Source organism: Euprymna scolopes, chromosome 45 (assembly GCF_053919585.1).
Source record: "Euprymna scolopes isolate OS-2025 chromosome 45, ASM5391958v1, whole genome shotgun sequence".
Lineage (NCBI taxonomy): Eukaryota > Metazoa > Mollusca > Cephalopoda > Sepiida > Sepiolidae > Euprymna > Euprymna scolopes.
The window spans coordinates 30,302,277-30,324,502 of record NC_136526.1 but is presented as its reverse complement, the minus strand read 5'-3'; the positions used below and the strand labels follow the sequence as shown (position 1 = coordinate 30,324,502).

The following is a 22,226-nucleotide window of genomic DNA, read 5'->3' as shown; positions in this document are numbered from 1 at the left end:
TAAAAGTTAAATTCTTCACTAGTTTGGAGACGGAATGCGTTGTTGTGATAAGTGATTTTCTCTATTAATTCGCACTTTTTATTTTAAGATTCAAATATTAATAACTACATTTTATTTCAGTATTTAATTTATGTATTTCTGTTGTATTAAATGCTAGCTTTAATTTTTTTTTTTTTTTTTTTTTCTCGTCCATAAATGTTTATCTACCAAGTTGATCTTAAATATTGTATAATCAATCCATTATATTATCATTTTCAGTCCCCCACCCCTAATTTCTGGCTCCCATCTTATCTCGCAATTACTTATAATCGTCACCAACTAACTTCGGAAGAACCCCCCCCCCATCCGATTTTGTTTTATATCATAAGTTGCTTAAAACGTGATTAGTTAAAGTTCAGAATAAAATCACGCTTTCTCTTAACGGTTAATTTAAAAAAAAAAATCTTCTGAACGCTATTAAAAGTTAAATTCTTCACTAGTTTGGAGACGGAATGCGTTGTTGTGATAAGTGATTTTCTCTATTAATTCGCACTTTTTATTTTAAGATTCAAATATTAATAACTACATTTTATTTCAGTATTTAATTTATGTATTTCTGTTGTATTAAATGCTAGCTTTAATTTTTTTTTTTTTTTTTTTTTTCTCGTCCATAAATGTTTATCTACCAAGTTGATCTTAAATATTGTATAATCAATCCATTATATTATCATTTTCAGTCCCCCACCCCTAATTTCTGGCTCCCATCTTATCTCGCAATTACTTATAATCGTCACCAACTAACTTCGGAAGAACCCCCCCCCCCATCCGATTTTGTTTTATATCATAAGTTGCTTAAAACGTGATTAGTTAAAGTTCAGAATAAAATCACGCTTTCTCTTAACGGTTAATTTAAAAAAAAAAATCTTCTGAACGCTATTAAAAGTTAAATTCTTCACTAGTTTGGAGACGGAATGCGTTGTTGTGATAAGTGATTTTCTCTATTAATTCGCACTTTTTATTTTAAGATTCAAATATTAATAACTACATTTTATTTCAGTATTTAATTTATGTATTTCTGTTGTATTAAATGCTAGCTTTAATTTTTTTTTTTTTTTTTTTTTTCTCGTCCATAAATGTTTATCTACCAAGTTGATCTTAAATATTGTATAATCAATCCATTATATTATCATTTTCAGTCCCCCACCCCTAATTTCTGGCTCCCATCTTATCTCGCAATTACTTATAATCGTCACCAACTAACTTCGGAAGAACCCCCCCCCCCCATCCGATTTTGTTTTATATCATAAGTTGCTTAAAACGTGATTAGTTAAAGTTCAGAATAAAATCACGCTTTCTCTTAACGGTTAATTTAAAAAAAAAAATCTTCTGAACGCTATTAAAAGTTAAATTCTTCACTAGTTTGGAGACGGAATGCGTTGTTGTGATAAGTGATTTTCTCTATTAATTCGCACTTTTTATTTTAAGATTCAAATATTAATAACTACATTTTATTTCAGTATTTAATTTATGTATTTCTGTTGTATTAAATGCTAGCTTTAATTTTTTTTTTTTTTTTTTTTTTTTTCTCGTCCATAAATGTTTATCTACCAAGTTGATCTTAAATATTGTATAATCAATCCATTATATTATCATTTTCAGTCCCCCACCCCTAATTTCTGGCTCCCATCTTATCTCGCAATTACTTATAATCGTCACCAACTAACTTCGGAAGAACCCCCCCCCCATCCGATTTTGTTTTATATCATAAGTTGCTTAAAACGTGATTAGTTAAAGTTCAGAATAAAATCACGCTTTCTCTTAACGGTTAATTTAAAAAAAAAAATCTTCTGAACGCTATTAAAAGTTAAATTCTTCACTAGTTTGGAGACGGAATGCGTTGTTGTGATAAGTGATTTTCTCTATTAATTCGCACTTTTTATTTTAAGATTCAAATATTAATAACTACATTTTATTTCAGTATTTAATTTATGTATTTCTGTTGTATTAAATGCTAGCTTTAATTTTTTTTTTTTTTTTTTTTTTTTTCTCGTCCATAAATGTTTATCTACCAAGTTGATCTTAAATATTGTATAATCAATCCATTATATTATCATTTTCAGTCCCCCACCCCTAATTTCTGGCTCCCATCTTATCTCGCAATTACTTATAATCGTCACCAACTAACTTCGGAAGAACCCCCCCCCCATCCGATTTTGTTTTATATCATAAGTTGCTTAAAACGTGATTAGTTAAAGTTCAGAATAAAATCACGCTTTCTCTTAACGGTTAATTTAAAAAAAAAAATCTTCTGAACGCTATTAAAAGTTAAATTCTTCACTAGTTTGGAGACGGAATGCGTTGTTGTGATAAGTGATTTTCTCTATTAATTCGCATTATTTTAAGATTCAAATATTAATAACTACATTTTATTTCAGTATTTAATTTATGTATTTCTGTTGTATTAAATGCTAGCTTTAATTTTTTTTTTTTTTTTTTTTTTTTTTTTTTTCTCGTCCATAAATGTTTATCTACCAAGTTGATCTTAAATATTGTATAATCAATCCATTATATTATCATTTTCAGTCCCCCACCCCTAATTTCTGGCTCCCATCTTATCTCGCAATTACTTATAATCGTCACCAACTAACTTCGGAAGAACCCCCCCCCCCCATCCGATTTTGTTTTATATCATAAGTTGCTTAAAACGTGATTAGTTAAAGTTCAGAATAAAATCACGCTTTCTCTTAACGGTTAATTTAAAAAAAAAAATCTTCTGAACGCTATTAAAAGTTAAATTCTTCACTAGTTTGGAGACGGAATGCGTTGTTGTGATAAGTGATTTTCTCTATTAATTCGCACTTTTTATTTTAAGATTCAAATATTAATAACTACATTTTATTTCAGTATTTAATTTATGTATTTCTGTTGTATTAAATGCTAGCTTTAATTTTTTTTTTTTTTTTTTTTTTTTCTCGTCCATAAATGTTTATCTACCAAGTTGATCTTAAATATTGTATAATCAATCCATTATATTATCATTTTCAGTCCCCCACCCCTAATTTCTGGCTCCCATCTTATCTCGCAATTACTTATAATCGTCACCAACTAACTTCGGAAGAACCCCCCCCCATCCGATTTTGTTTTATATCATAAGTTGCTTAAAACGTGATTAGTTAAAGTTCAGAATAAAATCACGCTTTCTCTTAACGGTTAATTTAAAAAAAAAAATCTTCTGAACGCTATTAAAAGTTAAATTCTTCACTAGTTTGGAGACGGAATGCGTTGTTGTGATAAGTGATTTTCTCTATTAATTCGCACTTTTTATTTTAAGATTCAAATATTAATAACTACATTTTATTTCAGTATTTAATTTATGTATTTCTGTTGTATTAAATGCTAGCTTTAATTTTTTTTTTTTTTTTTTTTTTTCTCGTCCATAAATGTTTATCTACCAAGTTGATCTTAAATATTGTATAATCAATCCATTATATTATCATTTTCAGTCCCCCACCCCTAATTTCTGGCTCCCATCTTATCTCGCAATTACTTATAATCGTCACCAACTAACTTCGGAAGAACCCCCCCCCCCATCCGATTTTGTTTTATATCATAAGTTGCTTAAAACGTGATTAGTTAAAGTTCAGAATAAAATCACGCTTTCTCTTAACGGTTAATTTAAAAAAAAAAATCTTCTGAACGCTATTAAAAGTTAAATTCTTCACTAGTTTGGAGACGGAATGCGTTGTTGTGATAAGTGATTTTCTCTATTAATTCGCACTTTTTATTTTAAGATTCAAATATTAATAACTACATTTTATTTCAGTATTTAATTTATGTATTTCTGTTGTATTAAATGCTAGCTTTAATTTTTTTTTTTTTTTTTTTTTCTCGTCCATAAATGTTTATCTACCAAGTTGATCTTAAATATTGTATAATCAATCCATTATATTATCATTTTCAGTCCCCCACCCCTAATTTCTGGCTCCCATCTTATCTCGCAATTACTTATAATCGTCACCAACTAACTTCGGAAGAACCCCCCTCCCCCCATCCGATTTTGTTTTATATCATAAGTTGCTTAAAACGTGATTAGTTAAAGTTCAGAATAAAATCACGCTTTCTCTTAACGGTTAATTTAAAAAAAAAAATCTTCTGAACGCTATTAAAAGTTAAATTCTTCACTAGTTTGGAGACGGAATGCGTTGTTGTGATAAGTGATTTTCTCTATTAATTCGCACTTTTTATTTTAAGATTCAAATATTAATAACTACATTTTATTTCAGTATTTAATTTATGTATTTCTGTTGTATTAAATGCTAGCTTTAATTTTTTTTTTTTTTTTTTTTTCTCGTCCATAAATGTTTATCTACCAAGTTGATCTTAAATATTGTATAATCAATCCATTATATTATCATTTTCAGTCCCCCACCCCTAATTTCTGGCTCCCATCTTATCTCGCAATTACTTATAATCGTCACCAACTAACTTCGGAAGAACCCCCCCCCCATCCGATTTTGTTTTATATCATAAGTTGCTTAAAACGTGATTAGTTAAAGTTCAGAATAAAATCACGCTTTCTCTTAACGGTTAATTTAAAAAAAAAAATCTTCTGAACGCTATTAAAAGTTAAATTCTTCACTAGTTTGGAGACGGAATGCGTTGTTGTGATAAGTGATTTTCTCTATTAATTCGCACTTTTTATTTTAAGATTCAAATATTAATAACTACATTTTATTTCAGTATTTAATTTATGTATTTCTGTTGTATTAAATGCTAGCTTTAATTTTTTTTTTTTTTTTTTTTTCTCGTCCATAAATGTTTATCTACCAAGTTGATCTTAAATATTGTATAATCAATCCATTATATTATCATTTTCAGTCCCCCACCCCTAATTTCTGGCTCCCATCTTATCTCGCAATTACTTATAATCGTCACCAACTAACTTCGGAAGAACCCCCCCCCCCATCCGATTTTGTTTTATATCATAAGTTGCTTAAAACGTGATTAGTTAAAGTTCAGAATAAAATCACGCTTTCTCTTAACGGGTAATTTAAAAAAAAAAATCTTCTGAACGCTATTAAAAGTTAAATTCTTCACTAGTTTGGAGACGGAATGCGTTGTTGTGATAAGTGATTTTCTCTATTAATTCGCACTTTTTATTTTAAGATTCAAATATTAATAACTACATTTTATTTCAGTATTTAATTTATGTATTTCTGTTGTATTAAATGCTAGCTTTAATTTTTTTTTTTTTTTTTCTCGTCCATAAATGTTTATCTACCAAGTTGATCTTAAATATTGTATAATCAATCCATTATATTATCATTTTCAGTCCCCCACCCCTAATTTCTGGCTCCCATCTTATCTCGCAATTACTTATAATCGTCACCAACTAACTTCGGAAGAACCCCCCCCCCCCATCCGATTTTGTTTTATATCATAAGTTGCTTAAAACGTGATTAGTTAAAGTTCAGAATAAAATCACGCTTTCTCTTAACGGTTAATTTAAAAAAAAAAATCTTCTGAACGCTATTAAAAGTTAAATTCTTCACTAGTTTGGAGACGGAATGCGTTGTTGTGATAAGTGATTTTCTCTATTAATTCGCACTTTTTATTTTAAGATTCAAATATTAATAACTACATTTTATTTCAGTATTTAATTTATGTATTTCTGTTGTATTAAATGCTAGCTTTAATTTTTTTTTTTTTTTTTTTTTTTTTTTTCTCGTCCATAAATGTTTATCTACCAAGTTGATCTTAAATATTGTATAATCAATCCATTATATTATCATTTTCAGTCCCCCACCCCTAATTTCTGGCTCCCATCTTATCTCGCAATTACTTATAATCGTCACCAACTAACTTCGGAAGAACCCCCCCCCCCATCCGATTTTGTTTTATATCATAAGTTGCTTAAAACGTGATTAGTTAAAGTTCAGAATAAAATCACGCTTTCTCTTAACGGTTAATTTAAAAAAAAAAATCTTCTGAACGCTATTAAAAGTTAAATTCTTCACTAGTTTGGAGACGGAATGCGTTGTTGTGATAAGTGATTTTCTCTATTAATTCGCACTTTTTATTTTAAGATTCAAATATTAATAACTACATTTTATTTCAGTATTTAATTTATGTATTTCTGTTGTATTAAATGCTAGCTTTAATTTTTTTTTTTTTTTTTTTTTTTTTCTCGTCCATAAATGTTTATCTACCAAGTTGATCTTAAATATTGTATAATCAATCCATTATATTATCATTTTCAGTCCCCCACCCCTAATTTCTGGCTCCCATCTTATCTCGCAATTACTTATAATCGTCACCAACTAACTTCGGAAGAACCCCCCCCCCATCCGATTTTGTTTTATATCATAAGTTGCTTAAAACGTGATTAGTTAAAGTTCAGAATAAAATCACGCTTTCTCTTAACGGTTAATTTAAAAAAAAAAATCTTCTGAACGCTATTAAAAGTTAAATTCTTCACTAGTTTGGAGACGGAATGCGTTGTTGTGATAAGTGATTTTCTCTATTAATTCGCACTTTTTATTTTAAGATTCAAATATTAATAACTACATTTTATTTCAGTATTTAATTTATGTATTTCTGTTGTATTAAATGCTAGCTTTAATTTTTTTTTTTTTTTTTTTTTTTCTCGTCCATAAATGTTTATCTACCAAGTTGATCTTAAATATTGTATAATCAATCCATTATATTATCATTTTCAGTCCCCCACCCCTAATTTCTGGCTCCCATCTTATCTCGCAATTACTTATAATCGTCACCAACTAACTTCGGAAGAACCCCCCCCCCATCCGATTTTGTTTTATATCATAAGTTGCTTAAAACGTGATTAGTTAAAGTTCAGAATAAAATCACGCTTTCTCTTAACGGTTAATTTAAAAAAAAAAATCTTCTGAACGCTATTAAAAGTTAAATTCTTCACTAGTTTGGAGACGGAATGCGTTGTTGTGATAAGTGATTTTCTCTATTAATTCGCACTTTTTATTTTAAGATTCAAATATTAATAACTACATTTTATTTCAGTATTTAATTTATGTATTTCTGTTGTATTAAATGCTAGCTTTAATTTTTTTTTTTTTTTTTTTTCTCGTCCATAAATGTTTATCTACCAAGTTGATCTTAAATATTGTATAATCAATCCATTATATTATCATTTTCAGTCCCCCACCCCTAATTTCTGGCTCCCATCTTATCTCGCAATTACTTATAATCGTCACCAACTAACTTCGGAAGAACCCCCCCCCCCCATCCGATTTTGTTTTATATCATAAGTTGCTTAAAACGTGATTAGTTAAAGTTCAGAATAAAATCACGCTTTCTCTTAACGGTTAATTTAAAAAAAAAAATCTTCTGAACGCTATTAAAAGTTAAATTCTTCACTAGTTTGGAGACGGAATGCGTTGTTGTGATAAGTGATTTTCTCTATTAATTCGCACTTTTTATTTTAAGATTCAAATATTAATAACTACATTTTATTTCAGTATTTAATTTATGTATTTCTGTTGTATTAAATGCTAGCTTTAATTTTTTTTTTTTTTTTTTTTTTTTTTTTTTTTTTCTCGTCCATAAATGTTTATCTACCAAGTTGATCTTAAATATTGTATAATCAATCCATTATATTATCATTTTCAGTCCCCCACCCCTAATTTCTGGCTCCCATCTTATCTCGCAATTACTTATAATCGTCACCAACTAACTTCGGAAGAACCCCCCCCCCATCCGATTTTGTTTTATATCATAAGTTGCTTAAAACGTGATTAGTTAAAGTTCAGAATAAAATCACGCTTTCTCTTAACGGTTAATTTAAAAAAAAAAATCTTCTGAACGCTATTAAAAGTTAAATTCTTCACTAGTTTGGAGACGGAATGCGTTGTTGTGATAAGTGATTTTCTCTATTAATTCGCACTTTTTATTTTAAGATTCAAATATTAATAACTACATTTTATTTCAGTATTTAATTTATGTATTTCTGTTGTATTAAATGCTAGCTTTAATTTTTTTTTTTTTTTTCTCGTCCATAAATGTTTATCTACCAAGTTGATCTTAAATATTGTATAATCAATCCATTATATTATCATTTTCAGTCCCCCACCCCTAATTTCTGGCTCCCATCTTATCTCGCAATTACTTATAATCGTCACCAACTAACTTCGGAAGAACCCCCCCCCCCCATCCGATTTTGTTTTATATCATAAGTTGCTTAAAACGTGATTAGTTAAAGTTCAGAATAAAATCACGCTTTCTCTTAACGGTTAATTTAAAAAAAAAAATCTTCTGAACGCTATTAAAAGTTAAATTCTTCACTAGTTTGGAGACGGAATGCGTTGTTGTGATAAGTGATTTTCTCTATTAATTCGCACTTTTTATTTTAAGATTCAAATATTAATAACTACATTTTATTTCAGTATTTAATTTATGTATTTCTGTTGTATTAAATGCTAGCTTTAATTTTTTTTTTTTTTTTTTTTTTTTTTTTTTCTCGTCCATAAATGTTTATTTATCTACCGAGTTGATTGCAAAAATAGATTACCTAATTGTACTCATTTTTAGTTCGTGGGAGGGGAATCTATCACCATACTTTCCCTTAAACAGGTCCGTTGGACTTTTATTAAGTACAATACTTAATAGTTATTTTTTATTTTTATTTTTTTTTTTTTTTTTTTTAATGGAGAGTAGAAAACGCATTGTGGATGCGTTATCGGCAGCTCCTGTTACTCTCGCTTCTTCTTATTTGTCCCTCAGTCCTCATTTTTAAATGAGTGATTTTTCTGACAAAGGGAGAAGAAAAAGCTGTTTTCTAGGTTGGCAGTATTTTTGCGCGAACAGTTGGCAGAGTAGGTGGAAATTTTCTGTTTCTATGTCTATCCTTGTAGCCATGTCACTTGTAAGGGTGCTGGAGGTAAACGTTTTGTCTGGGCTGACGTTATCCGCCTGATAGTCAGGGACCCGAACCTTGGATTAACCACTAAGGAGGCTGTCCTATCAGCAGGTGCAAAGTACTGGGGCTGCTGTATTGCCATTTGGTGAATGGAATCTGGACCATGCAGTAGCTTCTGGTGGGGCCTCTCGATGCCATACTAGTGGGTAATTGTTACGGCTTTACCTTATCATGTGGTACAAAAAAAAAAAAAAAAATTCTTCGTTTCTTTTTCTCTCTTAGTTTCCCCTCTCTGTCCTGCTCTAAGTAAATCTGTCGACCTAGTCCACAAATTCCAAAATTTCATCATGACAAGTTTCAAGAAAAAATACACGATTAAACCCGGTTCTCCAACTTCCAACGTAGACCCCTACTACCATGTCTCCTTCTCCAACATCAGGGGTCTACGTTCTAACCTTCCAGAGGTTGAAACCCAATTACAGGAGACTAAACCAGACCTTTTATTTTTAAGTGAAACTGGCATTGGACAGGCTATTTCCCTTGATGAGTTTGCAATTACAGGATACTCTAACTTAACTTCTAAATCTGACCCCCAAGATCGCCATGGGCATGGAATATGTGCCTATATTAAAGATAGCTTTCCATGTGGGAGGGACATCTCCAGGGAAGATCCTAACTTACCTTATATGTGCTTCCGGGTTGCTTTAGCTCACACTACTGCATTTATATTTACTCTCTATCGCCCCCACAACAGCGGAGTTACTATCTTTCAAAGCATATCTGAGAAAATTGACCAAGTCCTTTCTACTTATCCTGCAGCTAACATTCACGTATGTGGAGACTTCAATGTTCACAACGTCGAATGGTTGACCCACTCAAACAAGACCGATGATGAGGGGAGGTTCTGTCATGATTTCTCCATTGCCTATGACCTCACTCAGATTGTTCAGGAACCTACCCGTGTGCCCGATAATGACGGCCAGTATGCGAGCCTACTAGACCTTTTTCTCACAACTTGCCCTGAACTATGTTCAGTTTCTGTTCTGTCGCCTCTTGGATCTTCCGACCACTCTGTTGTATCAATTAAGATAAAAATGAAATGTAATAAGTCCCCAGACGTACCTCTTCATCGTACAGTATATCGATACACTAAGGCTGACTGGGATAGCTTCCGTACATTTATATCTGATCTACCTCTGCATTCCATGTTTAAAAAGGATGTGTCCTCTATAGTATTAGACCTAACTGAATGGTTAATTGTAGGTATTGACCATTTCATACCCTCTAAAAAGTTTCAGCAAAAACCTAACAGCCAGCCATGGTTCTCTCCAGAATGTGCTGCTGCCATTGCGCACAGAAATCACTTTTTCCACTGCTTCAAACGTAATAGATGTATGGAAACTAAAGCCGTTTTCAGGGCTGCCAGCAACCATTGTAAGAAAGTAATAAGGAACGCAAGAAAGTTGTATGCTCAATCTGTTAAGTCCAAAGTAGCTGAGCAGCGGCTTGGTTCCCACCAGTTTTGGCAAATAGCAAACAGAATCCTGAACAGAAGCGTGTGCTCCATCCCAACTATTATCAATGGATCTGAGGTAATCTCGTCAGCATCAGACAAAGCCAAACTCTTTGTCAAGAACTTTGCAGCTAATTCTACCCTTTGCGACCAAGACCGCCAACCCCCAATATTTCCTCTTGTATCAGAAAACACGCTATGTGATATACGTATATCTGTACGTGATGTTGCCAAACTAATCAAAAACCTTGATTCCAGTAAAGCAACTGGCCCTGATGGTATTCCAATCATAGTACTCAAAAAACTTCAACCTGAACTAGCGCCCATACTTACAAAACTGTTTAAACGTTGTCTTAAGGAGAATAGTTTCCCATCTCCCTGGAAAATCTCATCAGTATGCCCTGTATTTAAGAATTCAGGTGATCGCTCATCCCCCTCTCAGTACAGGCCAATAAGTCTCCTGTGCGTCATGAGTAAGTTGCTAGAATCTGTATTAAATACAGAAGTAATCAAACATCTCAACAAAAATAACCTTCTTAGTGACACTCAATATGGTTTCCGTTCTGCTAGATCTACAGCAGATGTCCTTACAGTTATATCGCATAGGATTAGCAAATCTCTCGACGGTGGCAATCTTTCTAGGGCAATTGCTCTTGACATATCTAAAGCCTTTGATAGGGTATGGCATAAAGGTTTACTTCATAAGATCGCTAGCTATGGTATAGCTGGAAAAGTCTTCTCAATTATTAAATCATTTCTTTCTGATAGATTCATAAGAGTAGTAGTTGAGGGGCAAAAATCAGAAGCTCACAATATTAATGCCGGTGTCCCTCAGGGATCCATCCTGGGCCCAACTCTTTTCCTGATCTACATTAATGATCTTCCAAATCATATCCTTACATCATTTGTAGACATTTATGCTGACGACACTACCATTTATGGTACCACATCTAAGACAGTAAACGAGCAAGTTCTCTCCAATTCTCTCTCCTCTGATCTTGAGCACGTAGTACAATGGGGAAAGGAGTGGCTGGTTACTTTTAATGCATCTAAAACCAAGCTTCTCTCTTTACATCATCAACATTCTAATCCACATTTGTCATCAATTGAAATGAATGGCTCTCGTCTTCAGGAGGCCTCAAGTTTTGACAAGCTTCTGGGCTTGACCATTACTCCTGATCTTAAATGGAACACGTATATCAAATCTGTTGCCAAGGCCGCTGGAAAAATGGTGGGATCTTTCTATCGATCCAGTAGATATCTCACTGCTGATGCTATTCTCTATCTATATAAGAGCCAGGTACGTCCAAGGATGGAATACTGTTGCCACATCTGGGCAGGAGCTGCTAGAAAGAACTTGTCCTGCCTTGATAGAGTTCAAAATAGACTTCGTAGCCTCGTAGGAGATGTCCTTTTCTCCTCCTTGCAACCTCTATCTCACAGAAGAGATGTTGCGAGTTTGTCTCTGATGTATCGTTATTTTCATGGAAAGTGTTCAACTGAGCTTCAATCTATGGTCCCCCCTCGCCAAACTTTCACAAGAAACACTCGTCTAGCTGTAAACACTATCAATAATTTCCCCCACTCTTTATCTGTGCCTAAACCTAAACGTAGATTCCATGAACAAAGCTTCTTTCTTAGAACTGCACGCCTGTGGAATTGTCTTCCGTTTTCCTGCTTTCCGGCTGACTACAATATGGTTTTGTTCAAGTCTAAAGTAAATAAGTTCTTGATGAGCCGTTCCATATAAGTTATTAAATTTACCAAATTTTCATTACTAATGATTACTATATTGACCAACTTCTACTGTACACTCTTTAACCCTTATCCTTGAGTGGCCTCTGGGCCTTGATAATGTGGTGATGCCTTTGTAAAAAAAAAAAAAAAAAAAAAAAAAAAAAAAAAAAAGTGCATTAGGACCTAGAGAATTTTAGGAGCTGAATTTATTACAACTAATCCCAATTACTGGCATTTTTCCTCCAAATACTTTACTTTCACCTCGATGTGACATCTTTGGAAAACTAATAAAAACTTAGGTAAATATGAAGAATTACTCCACCCTCAAAAATTCCTTTAAAATTACCACTCTTATAGGTTTTCGGGGTCGCTGAAAACGAAAATAATGTTCAAAATTACGGCAAACGAATAGTTTTCAAGATATAAAAAAAATGTTAGTTTTAAAAAAGTGGGGGATCACTTTTCTATATTAATTTAACGTAAAATGATTTTTTTTGGTGGGGGGGGGCTTTCTTTCCACCCTCGGAAAATCCTTTAAAATTACCACTAACTTTTAAAATTCCAGGAAACAAGTAGTTCCCAAGATATGAAGAAATGCACTCACTTTATGCCCCCCCCCCTTTTTTTGAGGTTGGGGGTGACTGCCGGTTTGTTTTTTGCTCTTTGTTTGGAGGGGGATATTTAATTATAGAACTTGTATAGTTTTTTAACAGGTGCTTATGCAGTTTAATTAAATTGTTTTGAGCAGGTTTGTATTACTATACATCTAGATTTGAAAAAGTTGTCAAAAAACAAATATATAACAAATAAATGTTATCAAAGGCAAGATAAGTTACTTTTCTACCAAACTGGAGACTTTTTAGTGTTTTTATTTAATGTAACATGTTTATTCAGCTCGAAAAACATAGTGTTTACCGATGTATTGGAAAATTTGAAATAGCGGCCGACTCTCTCTTTGACACGATAAGTTTGGGAAAAGGAATTAAAAATAAAAAGTAGACAAAATACTGTTAGAAACCCACTCTATATATGTCAGCCTATGTTATGGTAACATATATAGAGTGGGTTTCTAACAGTATTTTGTCTAGTTTTTATTTTTAACTCCTTTTCCCAAACTTACCGTGTGAATGAGAGAGTCGGCCGCCATTTTTAACTTTCCAATACATCGGTAAACACTGTATGTTTTTCGAGCTGAATAAACATGTTATATTAAATAAAAACACAAGAAAATTATCCAGTTCGGTAGAAAAGTAACTTATCTTACCTTTGATTACATTTATTTGTTATGTATTTGTTTTTTGACAACTTTTTCGAATCTATGTGTACAGTAATACAAACCCGTTTTGAGCAGAAGAGCTGCTTAATATTTTACAAAAATTCTGTTTACATTTGGTGGGAGGCAGTGGAGGGGCGAGGGGTGTTGTGGCGGCCGCCGCGCGACATATCTTGGAAACTACTTGTTTCTTGGAATTTTAAACGTTGGTGGTAATTTTAAAGGATTTTCCGAGGGTGAAAAGAAAGCCCCCCCCCCCCGAAAAAAATCGTGGCCACAAACTGGGTGCTCATTTTACATTAAATTAATATAGAAAAGTGATCACCCACATTTTTAAAACTAACATTTCTTCATATCTTGAAAACTACTCGTTTACCGTAATTTTAAACGTTATTTTCGTTTTCAGCGACCCCGAAAACCTATCGGACGGAGTGGTAATTTTAAAGGAATTTTTGAGGGCGGAGTAATTCTTCATATTTACCCAAACTTATTTACAACAACAACAAGATGAAATAAATCAAGTGAAGTGATACTTACTTTTATCTGAAACTTTTTTCGCTTCACTTGTTTGATGGAAACATTCGTTCGCATATGTTATGTAGTAAACAGCAAATAGCGCATGCGTCATCGTTCAAGCTACGGGGTTTCCTCCCCCTCCTCCTCTCACTAATACACGTAAGTTTGGTATCATTAATTATTCTAAACACAATTGCTACATTTTATTTTGCTTATAATTCTTTAATTATTGTAAGCAATTTTATTGTTATCGTTGTTAAATTTAATTTCATGATTTTGATTTCATGAGTTTAGATGCTGAATAGGACAAAGGCTTTGTTGTAAGATTGAAGTAGTCGGCGCATGCGCCATCGACCCAAACAAACGGTGTTTTTCTACTGTTTTTCTCTGTCTGTCTGTCTGTCTGTCTGTCTCTCTCTCTCTCTTTCTCTCTCTCTCTGTATGTGTTTGCGCCATATACGTACAGCTAAATTTTATAAATAGGAGAATGAACTGTTCACAATCTTACGTAAAAGTGATAAAAAATCAAATATTTAACAAATAAATGTTATCAAACGCAATTTGAGTAGGCATTATGGCCAAAACGAAAGCTCCCTTTAAAATCTACGAAAAATCAAGTAATTAATTAGCCAATCATTACGAAAGTTTCACCGATTATTAAGTGAAGAACGAATTTTATAATGGCGTTTTTTTTTTTGTTGTGTTTTTTTTATGTACAGTTTAATCAAGACATTACGAACTAAAAAAAAGTTATAGTGTACGTATACGTTTTGGACTGAAGATCTCCGAAAAAATTCACTCAATTTGATTGAGTATTATTATTTTTTTTTTTTTTTTACAACAGAAAAACAGGTTTTTATGAGAGCGCAATGAAGTTAGGTATCTTTGAATTTTTGAACAAGCTACCTCTTCCCTTCTTAAATACTCGCTTTTCTTCCTTAAATGGAAACATAACTACCTTTTGCTCGCTATCATAACAAATTGGGTTTTCGCTGTAAAAAAAAACAAAAAAAAACTACTTGATCAAATTAAGTGAAAAAAAATTTTCCGGAGAATTTCATTCCATAACGAATACGTACAATATAACCTTTTTCGATATTTTCATTTTTTTTTTAACGTCTTGATTAAGCTATAAAAGTACCTTTTTTCACAATGTATATATAATATTTGGTTACCCCCCCCCTTATTTTTGGGTACAAATACGCTTAAAATAATTAGCCGAAACTAAGCAAAATATATTGTATTGTGGGGATGGTTAGGATTGTAAATAAAACAAGAACAAAGAAAAAAAACTGCGCATGTATCAAATTTTCATGCTGCCATTTTTTCTACGCAATGAAATCAATTTAATTTTACGAGTTATATTTTTTTTCAATTTATAAACTTTAAAAATCTACCAAAATTTTTCTAATGATTCAATTTTTACGATATTTTCAGGGTCAATGTGAAATTTTATGCTCTTTGCAATAAATCGAATATAATATTCTAGACAAGCGGTTTTTTTTAATTCACCCTTCCTCCCCATTTTGAAATATCTATTCAAATGAAAATAATTAATTTTCTCACCTCAAATTTATATATCACAAATTGAAGATAAAAGATCAATAAATACAATAAGCTAATTTAAAACAACAAAAAAGAATATTCATGCGCAAATTTACCTGTAAAGTCCAAAGTTTAAACCCTTTTTTTTTAACCACGTTGAATTTTTTTTGTTTTTTTTTTAAGTGAAACCTTATAATTTTGTTATATTGTCTAGAAAATTTTGTACAATTACAATTTTTTCTATTTCATTCAATGTTTTTTTAGATATTAAAAAAAAGAATTCACTCCATAAAGAAGAATAAAATATATTAAATCAAAAACTCATGTATTTCTTTGAGAGAAGAAAAAAATAAAAAATTTGTCGAGTGTTTTTTAAGGCAAAAACTGATAAGTAAAATATGATAATTTTTAAAATATGCTGAACCATATTTTTTTACGCACAAGGCTTGATGGCTCGCGCGTATGTGTTGTTTTTACGTTTTATAGCCTTTTTATCCATCCGTATTTCAAAAAGGAAGAAAGCAGGAAACACTGGCTTGCTAACACCGGTTAATGCTTATGTAATGACGGTCTTTTCAAATAGTTTGTTTAAAAGAATTCTTGTATTTAAAAAATATATGGAATATAAAATATAAATATAGACAATTCTCATAAATGAAGAATGGAAGCATCCATTGATTAGTATTTTATATAGTTAAGTGATTTTTTTTTAATTTATATATATTTATTATATTTAGATTAAGTTAAAATTCGTTGAATTTCGTGAAATCTTTTTTAAAGAAAACTGATTAAAAAAATATTGGATATTTTTTGATAAAACCTTTCCTTATTTTAAAGTTTGGTCTTTGCTCCTTTTATGGAAACAATAATTAGGGTTTAAATTACATTATTCATATTGTTATCAGCTTCGAAAGATAGTGAGTCTAATTAATCACTCCTTTTTAATGGCGACTTCTGACACTCATAACCCTGCTTATAACAATAAAAACTCACGCCTTTTTACTGTAAAGAAGAAGAATACATTGATAATAGTGTGGATAGAAAAAAAGGAAAGTTGCATACTATGCATCCTTTTTATATGCACAAAACTAAAACAAGACAATCGAAATAAGATTGGATAAAAGTAAGTATAATGTTACTTAAATTAGGTTTTTGGTACTTATACAGTTTAATGAAGACATTAAAAAAATGAAAATATCGAAAAAAAAACAAACTTATATTGTACGTATCGTTATGGAATGAAGTTCTTCGAAAAACAATTTCACTTAATTTGATCAAGTAGTTTTTTGGGGTTTTTTTTTCTAATTTTTTTTACGGTGCAAAACAATTTGTTCTGATACCGATCAAAAGGTTGCTATGTTTCGATTTAATATATATAAATTCCAAAAAAAAAACCTATAAAAATTCTATTCAATGCGTACTTCCATTGTTCATTGTTAAGAATTTATCCAGATGTATACTTATATTCCATGTCCTTTTTAAATAAAATACTTTTTTAAACAAGGATTAAAAAAAACGCGAACTCAGATTTTTTTTACTGTTCAAATAAAGGGAGACAAATCTCTTTTTTGTGATTATAAACGCCATAATTAATATCTCTTTTTATTGCGTGCTGTTAAGCAAACTTAGTATTTTTTGGCCTCCGTAGCTGAAAACAAGCGCACATTCACTTATAAGATTTTGCCGTTAAACAAAAATCCCAGTCGACCGATTTTTTTTTCTCTTAATGAAATACACGAGTTTTTAATTAATATATTTTATTTCTACTTTATCGAGTGAAATTTTTTTTAAATATCTAAAAAAAAGAAAACATTGACTGAAATAGAAAAAATTGTCGCCAGCGTCTGGTATTTACTTGACGATATAAGCATAACATGAGCTTTCATTGAAAAAAAAGTCAACGTGATTCAAAAAAAAAAAAAAGGTTTTGCACTTTGGACTTTACAGGTAAATTTTCCAAATAACACTTCTTTTTTGTTTGTTTAAATTAGAATATTTTATTTATTGATCTGTTATCTTCAATTTGTGATATATAAAACTTTGGTACATAAATTAATTATTTAAATATTTATAGACATGTCAAAATGGGGGGGGAAGGGTGGATTAAAAAAAAACGCTTGTCTAAAATATTATATTCAATTTATTGGAAAGAGCATAAAATTTCACATTGACCCTGAAAATATCGTAAAAACTGAACCAATAGAAAAAATTTTGATAGATTTTTAAAGTTTAAAAATTGTAAAAAATTTCACTCGTAAAATTCAATTGATTTCATACGTAAAAAAAAAAAAGAAAAAAAATGCTGGTTGAATACGCGCCGGCACTTTGTAAACATTTTGTAAACACTCTTTTTTAAAAATAATATTTCTATTATTTTTAAACAACTTTAATAGTTCATTTTGGAAGTATATTCCATACAGAAAATAAACAACCCACTTTAAAAAGAGAAATTACGAGTTTTTTTTTTTTTTAATATTTTATTCGCAGTTTTCTGTTAGGGGTGTCGAAAATTCCCCCAAAAGTCTGACATTTTTATTCTCTGAACGAAATGGAACCAATTTTACTACTTGTTCAGATGAAATTGACAAAGATGTCGTTTTAAGCAAAAACAATATTACGTATTTAATTGTCATGTTGGTCGAAAATAGTAAACTATTACGAAAATTCATCGCGTAGAACAATTGTTTTTTTGTTTTTAGTTTCAGTTTAAAAAGTTTCCGTAAAATTATTTTTAAATAATTTTCTACCCGATGTCATTTTCGTAAATTTTTAATATCTTAGGCACCGCCAAAACTGGGGGGGGGGAGGTAAGTACTTTTTGACGGACCGTCTTTTTAAAAATCTACCAAAAACTCACGTAATTATCCAATCAATACGAAATTTTCAGCGATTATTAAGAGAAGAATGAACTTTATAACAGTGTACTTATTTTTCATAAACGATATTTATATATATATATTTTTTTGCTTACAACCTCCCCCCTTGTTTTGAGGTGGTACAAATATGCTTAAAATAATCATCTGAAACTGAACACAACATATTGTGTTGTTGTAAGGGACAGAATTATAGATTAAAAAAAAATTGTTTGCATACCTTATTTTGACGTCTGAATATCAGAACTTCGATTGTGTTTAATTATCCCGCTTTTGAGTTTTGAAGTGTGAAATTCGGTGAATATGTTAGTAAAATAATTAATTTAAGTTAAGCAAAACAAAAAAAAATTATTTTTTTTTAATATTTATACGAAAAAAAGCCATTTTAAAATCTTTGATAAATAAATTAACAATTTCTTTTTAGCGAGCCGAATAATGCATGACCATTATTAAACAGGGCATGCTTTGAAGAATCGATACAAAAAAAATTTGATAAATATTGTGCCTTTTGTGTTAAAAATATCATTATTTTTTCGATCAAGTTTGGAAACGTTTGCCGTCTTTTGACTATGGTGGACCAAACGTGCTGAAATAATTTTTTTTTTTTTTTTTTTTTACATGGAGTTCACCACTTATCAAGGCCCAATGGCTACTCAGGGATAACGGTTATTGTGTGTACAGTAATGTTGCGGACCAGGATATAAAATACTTTAACTCGCTACAAGAAAAAATAATGAAACGAATTGAATGAAGAAAATAAGGAACTCAAATGCTGGAATAAAATAAACATGTCGTTTATTTTCTGTTGAGAAATGAAAGTCTGGAGTGTACACGTGTTCATTCAGCCGTTGACGACTACGCGCATGGAAGGAAAGGGGATGTAATAGAGAAACGCGATGTGGCAAGCCGGCTGTAGAAAGAAAGGGTTAAACTCAGTAGAAAGTCGCACACATGTCTGTGTCGATGGGCCAAAGCAAACGAGAGATAGAGAGAGTAAGTCAGTCCAGTTCATGGAGAGGGAAAGCGTATGAAGTGTGCTTGCGCTTGCCCCACATTACAGTAGCAGGGAAAGTGACGTTGGAACACGCTGGTCCAGACGAAAAAGGGAAGTTGACAGGTTTTGTTGACTTTTATACTGCGGTCAGTGTTCTGACTGCGCATGTCTGGCTTTCACTTTAAAGGAAGTGACGTCACAACTCAGGTGTGTGTGTGTGTGTGTGTGCATTAGTGTGTGTGTATGCGTATGAATGTGTGTGTGCATTAGTGTGTGTGTGTGTATGCATATGAATGTGTGTGTGCGTATGAGGATGTGTATATGTGTGGGAAAACATGTTCGAACAGTAATCAAAGGGATTGTGTAGCAATAGTATTGGAGAATTGGTGTCATTACTTGGGGGGGGGGGGCGGTTCATCTAGAATTTGTTTGTTTTGGACTTGAAGACATCCAGGTTGAAGTCGGGAGGGAAACGGGCAAGTGGAACAGAGTTCCACAGGCGGGCAGTTCTAAGAAAGAAGCTTTGTTCATGGTATCTACGTTTTGATTTAGGCACAGATAAGGAGTGGGGAAAATTATTGACGGTGGTTTCAGCTAGTCGGGTGTTTTTTGAGAAAGATTGGCGAGGGGGGAACAGAGAATGAAGCTCAGACGAGCACCTACCATGGAAATAACGATAGAACAATGACAGGCTCGCTACGTCTCTTCTGTGGGAAAGAGGTTGCAGGGTAGAGAAAAGGATATCCCCCACCAAGCCACGAAGTCTATTTTGTACTTTGTCAAGGCAGGATAGGCTGTTTTTAGCAGCCCCCGCCCAGATGTGGCAGCAGTACTCCATCTTTGGACGTACTTGGCTCTTCTATAGATAGAGAATTGCATCATTAGTGAGATATCTTCTGGAGCGGTAGAAGGATCCCACCATTTTCCCAGCGACCTTGGCCACAGACTTGATGTATGTGTTCCATTTAAGATCAGATGTAAAGGTCAAACCTAGGGCCTCCCTTAGACGAGAGTCATCCATTTCAATTGATGCCAGATGGGGATCAGAGCGTTTATGATGTAGAGATAGGAGCTTGGTCTTAGATGCATTAAAGGTAACCAGCCACCTCTTTCCCCACTTTACCACACGCTCAAGATCAGAGGAGAGAGAATCAGAGAGAACATCATCATTTACGGCCCTTGATGTGTTGCCATAGATGGTCGTGTCATCAGCATAGATATCAACGAAAGATTTTAGTATGTGTTTTGGGAAATCATTGATGTAGATCAGGAAGAGAGTTGGGCCCAGTATGGACCCCTGAGAGACTCCAGCATTAATACTGTTTTTATTCTGCTTTAAATTGCCCCCCTCCCCATTTTGGAGAGCCTGGCCCCCACACACATATACATTAAAAACCAAACTCATACAAATGGTCACCTATCTGGTACTGGCCAGCCTCAGCGTTAATAATACATTGAAATTTTCGTTACTGAAAAATAAGTTTTTTTTGGCCTGTTTGGTCTTGCGTAGTTTGCTTTTTATCAAGGACAAATGTAAACAGTAAACAAATCGACTCGAAGTAACTGGTTGCCTATATGAATAAGTGGAATTATTTGAAATCCAGGTACTTATATTATAATATTTTTGCATATTCTCATAGAAAATCACCCTAAATCTTAGTTAGACAAGAAATAAACAAATTAATTCTTTCAAAACCTTTTTTTTTTTTTTTTTTTTAACTATTTATTTACGTTTTTTGTGCAAAACAAAAAACGCCAATTGTTAACTTTTGGGGAAAATTTAATTAAAAATAGTAGAAAAAGTTTTACATTATTCTGCTTTCTATATGATAAAATTCAGGGTTTTATCTCTGGAAAAAAAAGTGACTCAGAAATAATGGATTTTAATAAATGTAATTTCGTTTTAAAAAACAACAACTTGGTTTTTCGACCATTTTTGGCGGTGCCTAAATATTACTCTTTTTGACATGGCAATATGTACGGTTTTTGCTCCATTTTTTAAAATCTTTTTTTAATTTTTAGTCTCGCAACAGATCTATCGACTCTATCTTAACAAGCACCTGTTATATTATTATGAATAAGTGTATGGTGGCGAGAAAGAAACAGACAAATAACATAATTTTAAGCGATTGATTATTAGGGCTATGACAACAGCATATTCTTTTTATTGTTTAGACTCTCGAGTAATTATCCAACACAGTTAATCAACATAAAACCACATCACCCTTTATAAAAACATATAAGATATCAACGGATACACACCCGAGAGTCAAAACAATGAAAAGAATATGCTGTTGTCATAGCTCTATTGATTATTCAATCATTTATTTTTAGGATAAACTAAGAAAATTGTTGCGGACTGGTGGTGGATATATTATACATATCCCCCAGTCGTACAAAATAGGAAAAATGAATTGTTTTGAGAAAGAAACGAACAACGTGTTAAATTGAATTAAACGAACTAGAATTTATTTCATGAATAAACAAATGAAAGAAAAGGGCACAGCACGTGTTTAGTTTGGCGTGCGTCTCTCGCTGTTTACTGGTGAGAAGGAAAGTCTATTGTTGTAGAGAGAGAGAGAGAGAAAGTCAATCCAGTTTAGCGCGCGTCTCTCACTGTTAGTTGGTGAGAGGGAAAGTCTATTGTTGTAGAGGCAGAATGAGAAAGTCAGTCCTGGCTATGGAGATAGTATGTACACCTTACACACCGTCTGTCTGTTGGTTCTTGCCTCACACATAGTAGCAGGTGATGTGAGGTGCGCAAGCGCGCACCCTGAAAAGGAGCGGTTGGTCCGATGACCGCCCAGGTCGGGAGCCGAATCAAAAAGAAGGAAACAGCTCAGGGCGCTTGCATTTGTAGTTGTTTCCGGTGGTGTTTTGCACATGTATGGATTTCCTTTAAA

At 32.3% G+C, this 22,226-nt stretch overlaps 1 long non-coding RNA gene across 1 annotated transcript in view; it reads right to left on the bottom strand.

Annotated features, from left to right (window-relative positions):
- The window catches only part of LOC145269338 (uncharacterized), an 83,812-nt gene extending 69,536 nt beyond the window's left edge, over positions 1-14,276 (bottom strand). Inside the window, exon 1 of the long non-coding RNA XR_013864988.1 lies at positions 13,933-14,276. This is a non-coding gene — a long non-coding RNA (uncharacterized LOC145269338). The remainder of the gene's footprint in view (positions 1-13,932) is intronic.
- Positions 14,277-22,226: the final 7,950 nt, after the last annotated feature.